The sequence below is a fragment of the Lithobates pipiens genome, unplaced genomic scaffold (assembly GCF_037356315.1).
Source record: "Lithobates pipiens isolate NorthernLeopardFrog02 unplaced genomic scaffold, aLitPip1_a1.2 Scaffold_8, whole genome shotgun sequence".
Classification (NCBI taxonomy): domain Eukaryota; kingdom Metazoa; phylum Chordata; class Amphibia; order Anura; family Ranidae; genus Lithobates; species Lithobates pipiens.
In genome coordinates, this window is record NW_027507903.1 from 505841224 (window position 1) to 505859187 (window position 17964).

A 17964-nucleotide genomic window follows, 5' to 3' on the forward strand; every position below is an offset into this window, starting at 1 on the left:
CACTGGTAAATCACCTCCTAGGTCCAGGGGTTCTAAAAATGCCTGTAAGTTACCATCCCCCCCTGCAAGACTGGAGCCAGCCTCACAGGATGAGTCAGTGCCCCTGTCAGGTTTTGCAGCCTCTCCTAATGTCCCAGCCCCGGTATATGTCACTGAGGACTCCCTTAGGGCTACTTTGTAGGGTTTTGAATGGAGAATCATGAATTTTATTTCTGCTTCCCTGAAAGATAGCAGGAAAAGGGGTAGATCCCCCCCCTCTCTGCTGAGATTCCTCTCTCAGATGATTCTTCTGACAATGAGGAGAGATCCCTATCTTGGGACAGGGATCTTGAGCAGTCGGAGGGATCAGAGGAAGATGAGAGAGTCCCCTCCTCCCAGGCGCTCAGAAAACAGGTGCAGTATTATACTGAATTGGTGCGTACCACATTCAGAATGCCTACTGCTGAAGTCGCTACATCCTCTGTTTCTTCCCTAGGAGTCAGGAAAATCCCACAGACTGCTTTTTCCTTCCCAATTCATCCCTTAATGGATAAATTGATGTACGAGGATTGGGGACATCCCGATAAACTGTTTACTCCTCCTAAAAGGTTTTCTATGCATTATCCTCTGGAGGAAAGTTTCACCAAGAAATGGGGGGTCCCATCTGTCGATGCGGCTGTTTCTTGTGTGAATAAAAACCTGACCTGTCCATTGGATAATGCTCAGGTATTTAAAGATCCAACTGATAAGAGGTTGGAAACATTATTAAAAGCCTCCTTTTCCATGACTGGCGATGTTGTGCAACCTACAGTCGCAGCCGTGGGGTTGTGTCAGTTCCTCAAGGAACAGGTTAAGCGGATGCTTGGCCTCCTTCCCAGTGAGGAAGTGGAGAATTATGCAGAAATACCTCAAATTCTGTGTTTCATGATTGATGCGATTTTGGATTCTGTCCAACAAGCATCTTGTTTATCTCTCCTGTTGGTACACATGCAAAGGGCCCTATGGCTAAAGAATTGGGCAGCTGAGCTATCATGAAAGAAGCATTTGATTGGGTTCCCGTTTAAAGGGGAACGTCTGTTTGGAGAAGAATTAGACAAATTCGTCCAAAAAATTTCAGGGGGTAAATCTACTCTCCTTCCAGTCAAAAAGAGCAAACGTCCATCATTTAGGCGTTCTCTCTCTCCCGGAGCATCAAGCTCTAAGCAGTGGCGACGGCCTTCTCAACCCTCCTCTACAGGAAAGGCTCAGGGCCGGGCCCAAGGGCAGAAAAAGACTTGGGGGCAGAAGCAGAGCCCGAAAGCTTCCTTGTGAAGGGGCGCCCCCGCTCGCCCGAGTGGGGGGAAGGCTTCGGCAGTTTGCGGAAGCCTGTCGGGAAGAGATCCGGGACAAGTGGGTGATCTCTTCGGTGTGTCTGGGCTACAAGCTAGAGTTTCAGGAGATTCCACCTTCTCGCTTTCTAAGGTCAAGGATCCCCAGGGATCCAGTAAAGCAAAAACCGCTATTTCTGGCCTTGGATCACTTGCTATCCCAAGGGGTGATAGTAGAAGTGGACCCAAAAGAACAGGGTTCAGGGTTTTACTCGAATCTCTTCACCGTTCCAAAGCCAAATGGAAGTGTCAGACCTATCCTGGATCTGAAGGATCTGAACCGGTTTTTACGCATCCGGTCCTTCCGAATGCAGTCAATTCGCACTGTGGTCTCCTCCCTGCAAGGGGGAGAGTTTATGGCATCAGTAGACATCAAGGATGCATATCTCCATGTGCCAATTTTTCCCGCACACCAAAGGTATCTAAGGTTCACGGTAGAGTGGCGCCATTTTCAATTTGTGGCCTTGCCATTCGGGCTCGCTACGGCCCCTCGAGTCTTCACAAAGATTCTGGACCCTCTCTTGGCAAACCTAAGAGCTCAGGGTATAGCCGTCATGGCTTACCTAGACGACTGGCTTCTCATGGAGAAAACAGTAGCGTTCCTGAACCACAGTGTTTCCAGAACACTAGAACACCTGGAACACCTAGGTTGGATTATAAACCTAGAAAAGTCGTCCCTACAGCCTGCTACCAGGTTGGAATACCTGGGTATGTTTATCGACACCGCTCAGGGCAAGGTGTTTCTTCCAAGGCCAAAAGTCTTGGCCATAGGGGATCTGGTGCGCCTAATTCTGGGCAGGAGATCTTCCCCCATTCGGTTATGCATGAGACTGTTAGGGAAAATGGTCGCCTCCTTCGAGGCCGTTCTATTTGCCCAGTTCCACTCAAGGCCTCTGCAAAGATGCATCCTTGCGGCCTGGAACAGGAAGCCCCAATCCTTGGATCTTCCTATGCGTCTATCCCCAGGGACACGCAGGAGTCTCGTCTGGTGGTTACAAACCAAAAATTTGCTGAAAGGCAAAACCTTTCTTCCTCTTCCATGGATGGTTATTACGACAGATGCCAGCCTGACAGGCTGGGGAGCAGTATTAGAGGAGACATGCTCACAGGGGAAATGGTCTGCGATCGAGAGGCTATTGCCCATAAATGTCTTGGAGATCCGGGCAGTTTATATGGCTCTCATAAGGTGGTCTTCCAGACTATGGGGTCTCCCTGTTTGGGTTCAGTCCGACAATGCCACAGCAGTGGCCTATATCAATCACCAGGGCGGTACCAGGAGTCTGGTAGCACAAAAAGAGGTGAATCGCATACTTGTCTGGGCAGAAAAGCATGTTCCATGCCTTTCTGCAGTCTTCATTCCAGGAGTGGAAAATTGGCAGGTGGATTTTCTGAGCCGCCAGCAGTTGTGCCCAGGAGAATGGGCTCTGCACCCCGACGTGTTTTTGGACATATGTCGCAGGTGGGGTACTCCAGACGTAGATCTGTTTGCGTCCAGGTTCAACAGAAAACTGGACAAATTCAGGCAGGCTGCAGTTTAGGTCCTCCGGCCCATGGCGGTCTATAATTATGATCTGTGTCTCCCTCCCCTCAATCTGAGCATTGCTTTGGGACATCCCACTATGTAATGAGCTCCTGTGTCCCGTGATGTATGATCAAGAAAATAGGATTTTTATACACAGCTTACCTGTAAAATCCTTTTCTTGAGAGTACATCACGGGACACAGGGCTCCCGCCCCTCTTGGGTTTTACGTGGTTTCCTATTGCTTTGCTACAAAACTGAGGTGCCTCCCATATGGGAGGGGTTATATAGGGGAGGAATTCTCCTTAATTGGGGTTAACCAGTGTCCAATCACCAGAGGTGACTATATAACCCACTATGTAATGAGCTCCTGTGTCCCGTGATGTACTCTCAAGAAAAGGATTTTACAGGTAAGCTGTATATAAAAATCCTATTTTTTCTCATATCAATATAGTTTATTTTAGCATGGAGGTATGGCCAATAAGTTCTAACCCTCACCATGATCTAGATGTGCTAGGGATTTGAAATTTTGTAAGTTTATAAGTGGATATCTTAGTAATATGCATGCCAATTTGTTTTTGTAGGTTGTGGGGAATTATTGTTATGCTGCGTACACACGTAGCAGACTATCCGGCGGACTTAGTCTTGCGGACTGTCCGCCGGACTTTCCGAACGAGCTACTTGCCCACACACGGCACTTTTTCAGAGGACTAATACGGCGTACTAAGTCCGCCGGACTATCTGCCGTACTTTTGAAATGAACGGACTCGCCCACACACGGAGGAAAGTCTGGTCATTTTGAGCGCGTCTCCAGGTAGCTGGGGCCAGCGAAGGAGGCGTCGCTGGCCCCGTCACCTGGTATGAACTTAAAGTGGAATTTCTACGCCGAAAAATCGGCGTGGGGGTCCCCCCAGGTCCATATCAGACCCTTATCCGAGCACGCTACCCGGCCAGCCAGGAAAAGGGGTGGGAACGAACGAGCGCCCCCCCCCCCCCCGAGCCGTACCAGGCCGCGTGCCCTCAACATGGGGGGTGCCTTGGGGAAGGGGGGGAGCGCGCCCCCCCCACCCCAAAGCACCTTGTCCCCATGTTGATGAGGACAAGGGCCTCTTCCCGACAACCCTGGCCGTTGGTTGTCGGGGTCTGCAGGCGGGGGGCTTATCGGAATCTGGGAGCCCCCTTTAATAAGAGCCAAAAGAAATGGATGCCAGACAAAATTGAATACCGAGCCATGATTCCAAAAACAGCAATGAGTGGAATGTACACAAAGCATTTTGGACCTGTACCACAAAGATGAGGAGTAATTTTTAAACAGATTAGTGACTATGGATGAAAGCTGGGTATATCTATATGATCCTGAGACTAAGGCTGCTTTCACACTGGGGCGGGAGCGGCGTCGGCGGTAAAGCGCCGCTATTTTTAGCGGCGCTTTACCGTAGTTTTAGCGGCGGTCTGCGGGCGCTAGCGGGGTGGTTTTAACCCCCGCTAGCGGCCGAAAAAGGGTTAAACCCACCCGCAAAGCGCCGCTGCAGCGGCGCTTTGCCGGCGGTATTGCCGCGGTGTCCCATTGATTTCAATGGGTAGGCGCGATTTAGGAGCGGTGAATACACCGCTCCTTCACCGCTCCAAAGATGCGGCTAGCAGGACTTTTTTCACCGTCCTGCCAGCGCATCGCTCCAGTGTGAAAGGGGCCGTTTTTTTTCAGGCGCTACACAGGCGCTATTTTTAGCGCTGTAACGCCTGAATACCGCCCCAGTGTGAAAGCAGCCTTAAGAAATTAGTAAAACATGCTTCATCACCCACCCCCAAAAAGGCAAAGGTGCAACATTCATCCATTAATCACGGCTTGGTATTCAACTTCACCGTCCTGCCAGCGCATCGCTCCAGTGTGAAAGGGGCCGTTTTTTTTCAGGCGCTACACAGGCGCTATTTTTAGCGCTGTAACGCCTGAATACCGCCCCAGTGTGAAAGCAGCCTTAAGAAATTAGTAAAACATGCTTCATCACCCACCCCCAAAAAGGCAAAGGTGCAACATTCATCCATTAATCACGGCTTGGTATTCAACTGCATGCATAGTACTACACTATCCACTTATAAACCTGCAAAATTTCAGATCCCTAGCACCTCTAGATCATGGTGAGGGAAAGAACTTATTGGCTTCCCCTTGTATGTCTGGTATTACTTTGGCAAAGCAAAAAGATCATGCTCAGTGCTCCCCTCTGCTGTGGCGTATCATCCATGGGTGCAGGGTGGTCACCGCACATGGCCCTTTATGGGGGGGGGCCACTGTGCCCTGACCCATCCTACACTCATGATACATCCAGGGTGTTCAGGGATGATCGTTGCAGTGGTGGGGGCCCATCATTTCATCCAAAGGGCCCTGGGAGCCACATTGAAGGGAGAAGGGGGTGCTGCCACTGACAGGAGAAGTGACAGCGGTATCACTTTTCCTGTGGCCAGGCTGGCACTCCTGGAGGGATGCTGGGGATGCCTGGGCAGTTACTTCTTAGACCAGTAAACAGAAAGTGACAGCAAAGAAAGATTTCCAGCACTGGCTCCCTCTGCCGCGCTCTGCAATAGATGAGTCATTAGTCAAAGCCCAGTGGTGACGTTCCGTTGCCACCATCTTGCTACACCCCGCACCCGCCCACAGTAAGGATACAGTGAGAAGGGGGCAAATGGACATCTCGTTACACCCACCCGAATATTGCATTTTACAATTATTTATAACAGTAAACTGAAGTTTATAGTTATATACAGTACTTAGAACTCCGTCTGAATGTTTAGATGTTGAATTTTAAAAGCAGCCAACTTCTGTCAGATTAGCAAACATGTGAGATGAGCAGGCTTGCCGCTGCTTTTAGAATTCAACATCTAAACAGTCAGACAATTCAACACTGCCACAAATTTGTGACAAGTTTTCCTTGCTATCTGGGAGGAGAGATGAGTGAGAGAAAGATACTTTCATCAGCTTGTTCCCTTTATATTGTCCAGTAACAGAATGAGGGTGGGAAGGGGACCAGTACGTGAAAGTCACACTGCAGAATTCAAAGATCAAGGCCCCTCTCCTGTCGGGTAGGACTGCGATGTTTAGCAGAGCTGTGTAAATGTCAGAACAGGGTGGACAGAAATGAAAGAAGATCCTGTATATGTATTTTATCCGTATATTTACCTGGTTGTCTGAAGTTCAGCTTTAATTTTCTAATTCTAGTTAGTTTGCAACAAGTGTCACCCAGGAAATTAATTGAGTCCAACATATTATCACACAAGTATAAATGAAAGAAAAGCTAAGTCATGGTATAAATGCTGAATATAAAATTGTTTTTATTCTTAACCACTTGCCAACCAGCAGTCGTCATTATACTGCAGCAGGTCAGTATGTTCCCAAAAACCGTCGTAGCTGTACGTTGGCTCCTTTAAGTGAGATAGCATGCGCGCTCCCACAGCACCGCGTGGGTGCTGATGCACGTGGCCAGTGGTTGCAGGCATGAGAGCCAGAACAGGGACATGTGTATACAAATTCCTGTTCTGTGAGGAGAGGAGAGACAGATCGTCTGCTCCTACTAGCTAGGAACAATGATCAGTCATCTCCTCTAGTCTGTCCCCTCCCCTTACAGTTAGAACATACACTAGGGAATACCGCTTGATCGCCCCTAGTGTTAACCCCTTCCCTGCCAGTGAAATTTTTACAGTAATCAATGCATTTTTGTAGCACTGATCGCTGTATAATTGTCAATGGTCCCAAACATGTGTCAAAAGTGTCCGATCTGTCCACCATAACTTCACAGTCCTGATAAAAATCGCAGATCACAGACATTACTAGTAAAAAAATAAATAAATAAAAATGCAATAAATATTTCCCTTATTTTATAGACGCTATAACTTTTGCACAGACCAATCAATATACGCTTATTGCAATTTTTATTACCAAAAATATTTAGAAGAATACATATCAGACTAAACTGAGGAAAAAAATTATCTTTTAAAAAAAAAAAAAAATTGAGATATTTATTATAGCAAAAAGTAGAAAATATTGTAGTTATTTTTCAAAATTGTCGCTTTTTTTGTTTATAGAGTAAAAACTGCAGAGTTGATCAAATACCACCAAAAGAGAGCTCTCTTTTTGGGGAAAAAAAGGACGTCAATTTTGTTTGGGTACAGAGTTTCACGACCACGCAATTAGTCAGTTAAAGCGGCACAGTGCTGTATAGCAAAAAATGGCCTGGTCATTGAGCAGCCAAATGTTCTGGGGCTGTAGTAGTTACATTTGTATTTGAAAGTATGTGGGGATTTGCATATAGTGTGTACAGAGTGTGTGGCCAATGTGCGTTTCTTGTTTGTAGGAAACTTTCTCCGCTCTTGAAATTTTAAAGGGTAATTCCATTTTCATGGGGAAAAAATGTCAAATAAAAAAAAATATTACAACATGCATAACTGCTACACAAGTCATATTGTAATTGTAAATAGTAAAAATTAGCTTTTCTACAGTGCTGTCATTTTCCATAAAATGCAATGCAATATGGCAGCCTGGAGACATTTTGTACACAGAAGGTGTACAGAACCCCCCCCCCATGTAATTTCCTGCTTGTGTGATTGGCTTACCGATTTTCCAAGTCGTCTGCACTAAAATACATGTGAGATTTTGGGCATCTCCTGTAACAAAAATTTTATTTTTGGTGAGATATTCCCAAAGGGAAATCTAATATAAAGGGACGCAGACACTGCTACTTTCCTCATTAGGATTCTACATATTCAGCAGCTGATTGATAATTAAAAAAACACCCCCATTAGATTCATTTTTCACATGGACACAGACAAACATCTTTTTCTACAGAATAACAAAAGGTAGGAATCTGCTACAAAGTTTTTTAAAATCCTTCTACTGTATGTAGATCACCCAAAGGGGATTTTTTTTTCAGCAAAAGTGAAGTTTCTCTGAACACAAAGAAACACAGATAAGGACAAGCCCATCCTCCAGTGGGATGGTGGTGGGCAGTTAGGGGGCGATGCCCAAAGGATCCAGTGATGAATAGCCCTTTGTGTAAAGCACCATAATGCACACAGTTTCTGAAACTGATTACACTACAGCTTTCCAGATGTGAACAAAAGTATTACTTTACACAACTTTAAAGTGTATTTCCACATCTGCAGTGAATTTTGAGAATCCTCCACTATAAAGTATCTTCATTATGTATTCTTATTCACTCAAATTATCAAAAAATTATTTTTACAAATATTGCTTACCTTTCGAGTTGTTTCTTTTGAGCAGGTTTATACTGTTGTGCTCAGAAGTTTACATACCCAGGCAGAATTTATGATTTCTTGGCCATTTTTCAGAGGATATGAATAATAACACAAAAACATTTCTTTCACTCATGGTTAGTGTTTAGCTGAAGCCATTTATTATCACTCAACTGTTTACTCTTTAAATCATAATGGCAACAAAAACTACCCAAATCACCCTGATCAAAAGTTTACATACCCTGGTGATTTTGGCCTGATAACATGTACACAAGTTAACAAAAAGGGGTTTGAATGTATTTTAAATGTAACCATCCTCACTTGTGATCTGTTTGCTTGTAATTAGTGTGCACTGTGTATAAAAGGTCAATGTGTTTCTGTCGCTTCCTGACAGACCCTTCCATCTTTCATCCAGTGCTGCACTGACATTTCTGGGTTCTGAGTCATGGGGAAAGCAAAAGAATTGTCAAAGGATCTTCGGGAAAGTGTAGTTGAACTGTATAAAACAGGAAAGGGATATAAAAAGATATCCAAGTAATTGAGAATGCCAATCAGCAGTGTTCAAACTCTAATCAAAAAGTGGAAAATTAGGGGTTCTGTTGAAATCAAACCACGGTCAGGTAGACCAACTAAAATTTCAGCCACAATTGCCAGGAAAATTGTTTGGGATGCAAAGAAAAACACACAAATAACTTTGGGTAAAATGCAGGACTCTCTGAAAACATGTGGTGTGGCTGTTTCAAGACGCACAATAAGGAGGCACTTGAAGAAAAATGGGCTGCATGGTTGAGTCGCAAGAAGAAAGCCGTTACTTTGCAAATGCCAAATGCAAAGTATCTCGCTTACAATACGCCAAACAGCACAGAGACGAGCCTCAAACCTTCTGGCACAAAGTAATTTGGAGTGAAGAGACCAAAATTTAGCTTTTTGGCCAAAACCATAAACACTACATTTGGAGAGGATTCAACAAGGCCTATGAAGAATGGTACACCATTCCCACTGTGAAAAACGGAGGTGGATCGCTGATGTTTTGGGGATGTGAGAGCTACAAAGGCACAGGAAATTGGGTCAAAATTGTTGGCAAGATGAATGCAGTATGTTCAGGTCAAAGAGTGAACACAGTTGATTGATAATAAATGTCTTCAGCCAAACACTAACCATGAGTGAAAGAAAAGTTTTTGTGTTATCATTCATATTTCCTGAAAAAGTCCAAGAAATTATAAACTCTGTCAGGGTATGTAAACTTATGAGCACAACTGTACATAGGGCTCTATAGGAAGCAGGTATTGTTCAGAACATCTTAAAGTGTTACTAAACCCAGGACCCTGCATTCACTAGTCTCATACAATACACAGAACATGGAAATGCTATTCTTTTAGTAAATATAAACTGCTAAATACCTTTTTTCATCAGCAGTATATAGCAGTCTTGTGACCTGTGGTGGCCACATGGACTTCAATGTTTGTTTTTTAAGCATGTAATTAGAGCCTCGTTTGCTTTCAAAAAAGGGTGGGCTAGGGACATATTTGCTATTGTCTTCCTGCATCTCCTCCCAGCCAATCAGGAAGTGGGAAGCACAGTGGTGTAGTGGTTAGCACTTTCACCTAGCAGCAAAAAGCGTTGCTGGTTCGAATATCAACCACAACACCATCTGCCTGGAGTTTGCATGTTCTCCCTGGGTTTCCTCCTACACTCTAAAGACATGCTGGTACCTCATCTGCCTTGAAGGGGTAAGTGGGGTAAGCGCAGGGTTGATGGACGATTGACCGAGCGAAGGGGTCCGGGGGTTTGGCCAACTGAGTGACGGGGGGGTTTGGGGGGCATAGGATACTACTGTTGGGGGGATCAGACACTACCATATGTGGGAGGGCAGATGATACTACCCCGTGTGTGTGGAAGGTGGGCAGAGGACACTACTGTTGGGGGGGGCCTTAAAGTGCATCTAAAGCAAAAACTTTTGTTTGGGGTTATGGATAGAATTGGGAAGGGTTAGCAACCTTGTCACATATTTTTGCTGCCTGTCCCAGCGATGCAGCATCCCTCCCTCCATTTGCCCTGGTGACCCTTGTCACTGCGATTAAAAGTGAAGGAAAATCAAAGATTTTGATTTGTTATCAGAACATGAATAGAGGGGAAATCTTTCAACATGGAAACCATTTTCAGTGACAGTTGCTAATGTCATGTACACACGACCGGTTTTCCCATTGGAATAAACTCTGAAGGTTTTTCCAACGGAATTCCGCTGAAACTGTCTTGCATACACACGATCACACCAAAGTCCGACCGTCAAGAACGCGGTGACGTACATCACGTACGACGGGACTAGAAAAAGAAGTTCAATACCCAGTGTGCCACCCTTTGGGCTCCTTCTGCTAATCTCGTGTTAGTAGAAGTTTGGTTAGAGACAAATTGCGCTTTTCAGACTGTTGCTTTTCAGATCGTTTGAACTGCTGTTCAGTTTGTGCTTGTGGGTTTGTATCTGTTCTTCAGTGCGTGCAGTTAGCTCGTATCTGTTTTTCAGTGTGTTCTTGTCCGTTCTTGCTGATTTTCAGCTCTCTCTTCACAGGCCTTGCTGTTCTTCAGTGCGTTCTGTTAAGTTCTTTCTGACCAGCCAACCGTTTTGAAACCATGTCACGGTTACAGTTCGTGCTGTGTGGGGGCTTGGTATTTGGGTTCATACTTTGACCCAAGCCCGGTCCATTAACAGGAGGAGGAGGAGTTCATGGACCAAGAATTGGTTACTCCAGCGTGACCAATTCTCTCATATGCCTCAGCTGTGTGAGATCCAGGAGAATAATCCTGATGATTTCAGGAATTTTCTCTGGATGACGGACCCCGTTTTTTACCGACTGTTGGCTTTGCTCACCCCTTATATTATGAAGCAGGACACCTGCATGTGGCAAGCCATCACTCCAGAGCAGAGGCTTGTCGCCACCCTGCAGTACTTGGCAACTGGGAGAAGTCTACGGGACCTCAAGTTCTCTACAGGCATCTCCCCCCAGGCTCTGGGGATCATTATTCCAGATACTTGTTCTGCCATCATTCAGGTCCTGCAGAAAGACTATATTAAGGTAAGATTTCTCCTTTAACATTACATTATATGTATTCAATGTTTGCTAATATATTGTATTTATTTCATCATTACCTAATTACCATGATTGTAATATGCTGTGACTATCCCCTTCATTCTCATGCATGCTGTAAGCTTTTAAAATGCTCCTTTTTTGGCCTACATACTTATTTGCCTTTACTAGCCTCCCTAGCATGCTATCCTGGGTGCATATACACCTATAGCCTAGTCCCTTAACAATGTATTTTGTCAGCTCCATTGTAGTGCTTTACCCAAACCTCCCCCCATAAAATGTGTACAAATGTTGTGTGTCCTGAGGAATCTGATAAGTGGACCTTACATTTTTGTCTTGAAATAAATAAAATAAATGTTATACTGATGTCGGCCAAGAATGGTTGTGTCTAATCTTGCAATGTTATGTGCAAAAGTACTTATCTTTTTTTTTTTTTTTTTTCTGTTTTGACTCCACAGTTCCCTTCAACGCCACAGGAATGGCAAACTGTGGCATCCCATTTTGCCGACCGTTGGCACTTTCCCAACTGTGGAGGGCTATAGATGGGAAGCGTGTCCACATTGTGCCACCACCCCATTAAGGGAGTTACTGTTATAACTATAAGGGGTTTAATAGTATAGTGTTAATGGTGGTGGTGTCGGCACAATATGAGTTCCTCTATGTGGATGTGGGGAAGAATGGGCAGATGTCAGATGGAGGAGTCTTTGCCCAGATAGAGTTTTACCAACGTCTCCAGACTGGTGGCCTGGCATTGCCACCCGATGTGGACAACGTGGAAGGACTCCCGTTTGTCTTTATTGCTGATGAAGCGTTCGGTCTGGGCAAGCACCTGATGAGGCCATTCCACCAAAGGACCCTCACCCCGGAGAGAAAAGTTTTTCACTACCGGCTGGCCAGAGCAAGAAGAGTCATTGAGAATACCTTTGGGATAATGGCCAGCCGGTTCCACCTGTTTCTGACAGCAGTCCATATGACGGAGTACAAAATTTACTACATCATCTTATCCTGCTGCATATTGCACAATTTTTTAAGGAAAAATGCCCAACATTATATTGCCTCAGTTGGGCCTGAGGTGGGACTTCTTGAGAATCCCCTGACGGGCCTGGATACTGGCTGTCCTGGCTTGGCACCCCAAAGCACCCGTGAAGTTTGGCAGAAATATGTAGATTATTTTACGGGTAGGGGGGCCATTGCTATGCCAGACAATGAGTAAATATTTTTTTTATTAATGCAGGCTGGTGTAGTACCACAGCCTGGGGACAGATATGTCATCTGCTAATCTCTGGGATTCCTGGGCCAGATTGTGCTCCAAATGATATGGACTTCTCAAGCTACCAATTTTATTTTCCACAGACTTGATGTGTGCCCTGGGAGCCAAAAGGCTTCACACATTCCAAATGTTTCTCCAGCATTGCCTTCCTCTTTATTTTGTTATCAGCCAGAATAAATGGAGATTTTATTTTCTGAAAATACTTACCTATGTATTTTTCTACAAAATTAATTTCTAAAAGACAATGTCAAATTAACAAGGGACACTAACTTCCTTGTGGTTAATAGGGATAAGCTTGATGTTTGACTCAAACATTGGCTGTTCGCACGTTCGGCGAATGCCGAAATTTATGGGCTGTTCGTGCCAAATTCGTGTGGTGCTCACGGCTCACAATGCACTGCGCCATCGCAGTGCATTGCTGGCTCATGATTGGCCAAGCATGCACTGTGACCCCGCATGCTTGGCCAATCACAGCGCCAGCAGCGAGGAGAGCCATGATTGGCCCCAGGCAGGATGCCTGTGGCCAATCATAGCTCAGGCTGTGTAGTACACGCCCCACATTATATAAGGCCGCCAGCGCGGCGGCCTTGTGTAGTGTGTTGGCGTCTGTAGGAGTCAGTGGGTGTTCTCTGTGTACCTTCAACACAGTATACACCGTTCGTTATCGGCCGATTTAGCGTTCTTGCTCTTCTGTAATTGAGCTTTTAGCAATCTGCAGGAGTTTGTGGGTGTTGTCTGTGTGCCCTGACCGCAGTATATACCATTATATCCACCTATATAGCTAGCTATATTGCTCTTCTGTAATAGAGCTTTCAGTCAGTTGTAGGAGATTGTGGGTGTTGTCTGCGTGCGCTGACCGCAGTATACACCATTATATCCACCTATATAGCTAGCTATATTGCTCTTCTGTAATAGAGCTTTCAGTCAGCTGTAGGAGATTGTGGGTGTTGTCTGCGTGCCCTGACCGCAGTATACACCATTATATCCACCTATATAGCTAGCTATATTGCTCTTCTGTAAAAGAGCTTTCAGTCAGCTGTAGGAGATTGTGGGTGTTGTCTGCGTGCCCTGACCGCAGTATACACCATTATATCCACCTATATAGCTAGCTATATTGCTCTTCTGTAATAGAGCTTTCAGTCAGTTGTAGGAGATTGTGGGTGTTGTCTGTGTGCCCTGACCGCAGTATACACCATTATCCACCTATATAGCCCTTCTCTAATTGAACCATCTGCCATCTGCTGGAGTTAGTTGGTGTTGTGTGCCTCCAGCACAGCACAGTATACACCGGTATCTACCCTTTAATTCCTGTTCTATAATAAAGGCATCTGCAGGAGTTAGTGGGTGTTGTGTGCCTCCACCACAATATACACTACCCAATTGCTGGTTTTCCCATCTCCCTTCAGGCCATTACCATGTCTGGAAGGCCAACAAGGAGAGGCAGACAGGCACAAGCCGATAAAAGAGGGCAAGCAGGCTCTGTGTCTAGAGACAACAGTGCTGTTCGTGGATGCGGTGCATCGTCATCATCAGCACGTGGCCATGGGACACGCTTGTCCTTATTTTCGGCAGCTGGACGCGTTGAGTAATGCCGAAGACTTGGTAGAGTGGATGACCAAGCCCTCTTCATCCTCCTCATCCTCTCTCACCCAGGCTCAGGGTACTAGCAAAGCAGCTGCCAACGCATTGTCTTCCCTCGTCTCAATGTCATCATCAGTGACTCCTTCCCTAGACACACCACGTCCTCCTGAGGAGTCCCCTGAACTCTTTGAGCACAGTGTTGGGTACATGCTCCAGGAGGATTCCCAGTGTTTTGTAGGCTCTGATGATGATACTCAGCTAGAGGAAGGCAGTAGCATTAGCGCAGAGAGAGGGGATGCTCAAGAAGGACAGCAATCTGGCAGTCATGTTCCACAAGCTGCAGCATTCTGCCAGGTTTGCTCCAGCGATGAAGATGGAGGGGATGATGAGGGTACTGACTCCATGTGGGTGCCTGGTAAGAGAGAGGAGAAGGAGGAGGAGGAGGCACATGTCCAACGAGGCAGGATGCCCTCCGGGGGCCAGCTTAGGGGCATCACACCGACTGAATTACACCGCAGAGCTCTGCCTGTGCAGGGCGCTGCCTCTGCGTGTTATTCTAAAAGTTCTTTGGTGGGGGCCTTTTTTGAGACGAGTGCATCAGATCGCACCACTGCTATTTGCAACATATGTCTCAAGCGTATCTCCCGTGGCCAAAACATCAGCCACTTGGGCACCACATGCTTGACCAGACATATGTTGACCTGCCATGCAGCTCGTTGGCAAGCGTACCTCAAAGACCCACACCAAAGAACAAAGCGGACCTCTCCTTGCTCCTCATCAGCTGGGATCTCCAACCCCACTAGACCTTCAGTCCTCTCTGAAACCTGCTCTGAGAGGAATGAAGGTGTAGAATTAGGTGTGTGCTTGCGGGCACTCTGCTGGCAGTACACCCACGTCCGATTTATAGCAGGCAAATTTCCCTGCCCCAGCTGCTGGACCGTTGAAAGAAGTTCACTCCCAGCCATCCACATGCCCAGTGGTTGAATGCTAGCTTGGCTAAATTGCTAGCACTTCAACTGCTGCCATTTCAGTTTGTAGACTTGGCCCCCTTCCGTGAGTTTGTGCAATGTGCGATTCCTCAGTGGCAGGTCCCCAAACGCCACTTTTTCTCACGGAAGGCGATTTCGCTCTACCGGCATGTGGAATGCAATGTCCTTGCCTCGCTGGACAGGGCGGTCAGCGGTAAGGTGCATATTACCGCTGACTCATGGTCCAGCAGGCATGGACAGGGACGTTACCTGTCTTTCACGGCCCATTGTGTCACTCTTTTGGCAGCTGGGAAGGATGCAGGACAAGGTGCAGTAGTGTTGGAGGTTGTTCCGCCACCACGCCTCCAAAATGCTACTACTGGTTGTGACACACCTCTCTCCTCCACCCCCTCCTCTTCTTCCTCCATGGCCTCTTTCAGTGCTCTGTCCTCAGAAGCAGCGGTGCTCCGTAGGCGTTCAAGGGGCTATGCAAGTACGCAGGCAAAACGATGCCATGCCGTACTTGAGCTGGTTTGTTTAGGGAACAGGAGCCACACTGGGGCAGATATTTTGTCAGCTCTGCAGGGGCAGGCCGAGAGGTGGTTGATGCCACGCCAGCTTAAGCCAGGAATGGTGGTTTGCGACAATGGCACCAACCTCCTCTCCGCCCTCCGACAGGGACAACTGACCCATGTGCCCTGTGTGGCTCACGTCCTTAACCTGGTGGTGCAGCGGTTCTTGGGCAGGTACCCAGGCTTACAGGATGTCCTGAAGCAGGCCAGGAAAGTCTGTGTGCGTTTCTTCCGATCATTTAATGCCTGTGCTCGGCTGGCTGAGCTCCAAAAGGAGTTGAACCGCCTTATATGTGACATGCCCACCAGGTGGAACTCAACGTTGGCCATGCTGCAGCAGCTGCACACGCAGCAGAGGGCCATCAATGAGTACCTGTGCAACTACGGCACCAGGACAGGGTCAGGGGAGCTCGGTTTTTTCTCACCACGGCAGTGGGGCATGATCAGGGATGCATGCACTGTCCTGACACCGTTTTGCGGAGGCCACAAGGATGATGAGCAGTGACAGTGCATGCATCAGTGACACTGTACCTCTTGTCCACCTGTTGCAGCATACGCAGCGTGGAACAATGGACAGGGCACTTGAGGCAGAACAGAGGCAGGAAGAGGAGGACTTCCTTGCCTCTCAAGGCCCCCTTTATCCAGACAGTGTTCCTGCTGTCCCACCCATCACACAGGAAGAGGAGGAGGAGTAGGAGGATGATTGTGTCAGCATGGAGGTGGAGGTTGGCACTCAGCATCAGCAGCAGTCTTGTAGGGATGATTTACAGTCCCAATAAACCCGTGGACTTGTACGTGGCTGGGAGGAGGTAGCTGCGGATCATGTTGTCCTTAGTGACCCAGAGGACTCCGGACCGAATGCCTCAGCTAACCTATGCTGCATGGCCTCCCTGATCCTGCAAAACCTGCGGAAGGATCCTTGTATTCTTCGGATCAAGGAGAGGGACCATTAATGGCTAGCCACTCTCCTTGATCCATGGTACAAGGGTAAGGTTACCGACATTATCTTGCCATCTCAGAGGGAGCCGAGGATGAGACATCTCCGGGAGGCCTTGCAGAAAGGTCTGTGCAACGCGTTCCCAGAGACTGGGCTGTTACAAACTCCTGGTCCTGGACAACGTGTTGCTGAGGCATCGGTCAGAAGGAGCGTTGGAGAAGGTGGCCGTCTGACCAATGCGTTCAGACAATTTTTTAGTCCGCAGCCCCAAGGTATGATCGGTACCAGAAACCATCGCCAGCGTCTGATTTACATGGTGCAGGAATACCTAGGGGCAAGGTCAGACTTGGACACCTTTCCCACCAAAAATCCTCCTGGCTTACTGAGTCTTGAGGATGGATCAATGGCCCGAGCTTGCACAGTATACAATTGAGCTACTGGCCTGTCTTGCATCCAGCGTTCTTTTGGAACGCACCTTCAGTGCTGCTGGTGGCTCTGTTACCGATCACATGGTGCGCCTGTCCACCGACTCGGTTGATCGACTGACCTTCATACAGATGAATCAGTCTTGGATCACCCACAGTTACCAAGCACCTGAAGCTGATGTAACCGAATAATTTTTCCCCAATCGTCTTTCAGGACAGCCACCTTTGAGAGACACTGGCTCCTCCCCTCTTAGGAAACACCGCCTTCATTTTCATGATTTAAGCCTCCTCCTCCCTTCGTTCCTCAGTTATGGTGTTTCCTCCGGTGGGGAGACACCGCTAAGGAACCTTAGCTGAATCAGTTGGAGAGACTGAAGCTATCCGAGCGGAGCTCTGGCCCCACTCGGCAGTCCGATCGTCTATCGGTCTACTTTCGGCAGTCCGGCCAGCTGGTAAGCTGAATTTTCGTACTGACCATACACTCTAAACTTTGCTTGGGGAAAGCAGGAAGTTTTTAGAGGCTCATCCCTTCGTTCGCCCAGGGGGGTGCTTCAACGGGATAGGCAGTCCGGTCAGCTGGGGAGCTGAATTTTTGGACTGTCCATACACTCTAAACTTCGCTTGGGGAAAGCAGGAAGTTTTTAGAGGCTCATCCCTTCGTTCGCCCGCAGGAGGGTGCTTCAACGGGATAGGCAGTCCGGTCGGCTGGGGAGCTGAACTCTGTACTGACCTTTTTTACACGCACTCTAATCTTCGCTTGGGGAAAGCAGGAAGTTTTAGGGAGGTCCATCCATTCGTTTTCGCCCAGTGGGGCGCTGCAACAGGACGTCCTAGGTCCCCCTGTGTTTGCAGTCGGCTTGGAGCTGGAGGCCGGACCAGATGACGGGCGACGTCAGTTCTGGTGGGGGCGGACGTCTTCGTGGAACCCGCGTCTTCCGGTTCCGGACGCGGACGGAAGGAGGACCAAGCGTTCGGCTGGTGCAGCCTCTCTTCTAAGTTGCACAGGTAGCTTTGGAGGCACG

At 47.3% G+C, this 17964-nt stretch overlaps 1 protein-coding gene across 1 annotated transcript in view; it reads left to right on the top strand.

The window, feature by feature from the left end:
- The window catches only part of ETFBKMT (electron transfer flavoprotein subunit beta lysine methyltransferase), a 79908-nt gene that overhangs the window by 53629 nt on the left and 8315 nt on the right, over positions 1-17964 (top strand). The gene's annotated exons all lie outside the window — the stretch shown is intronic.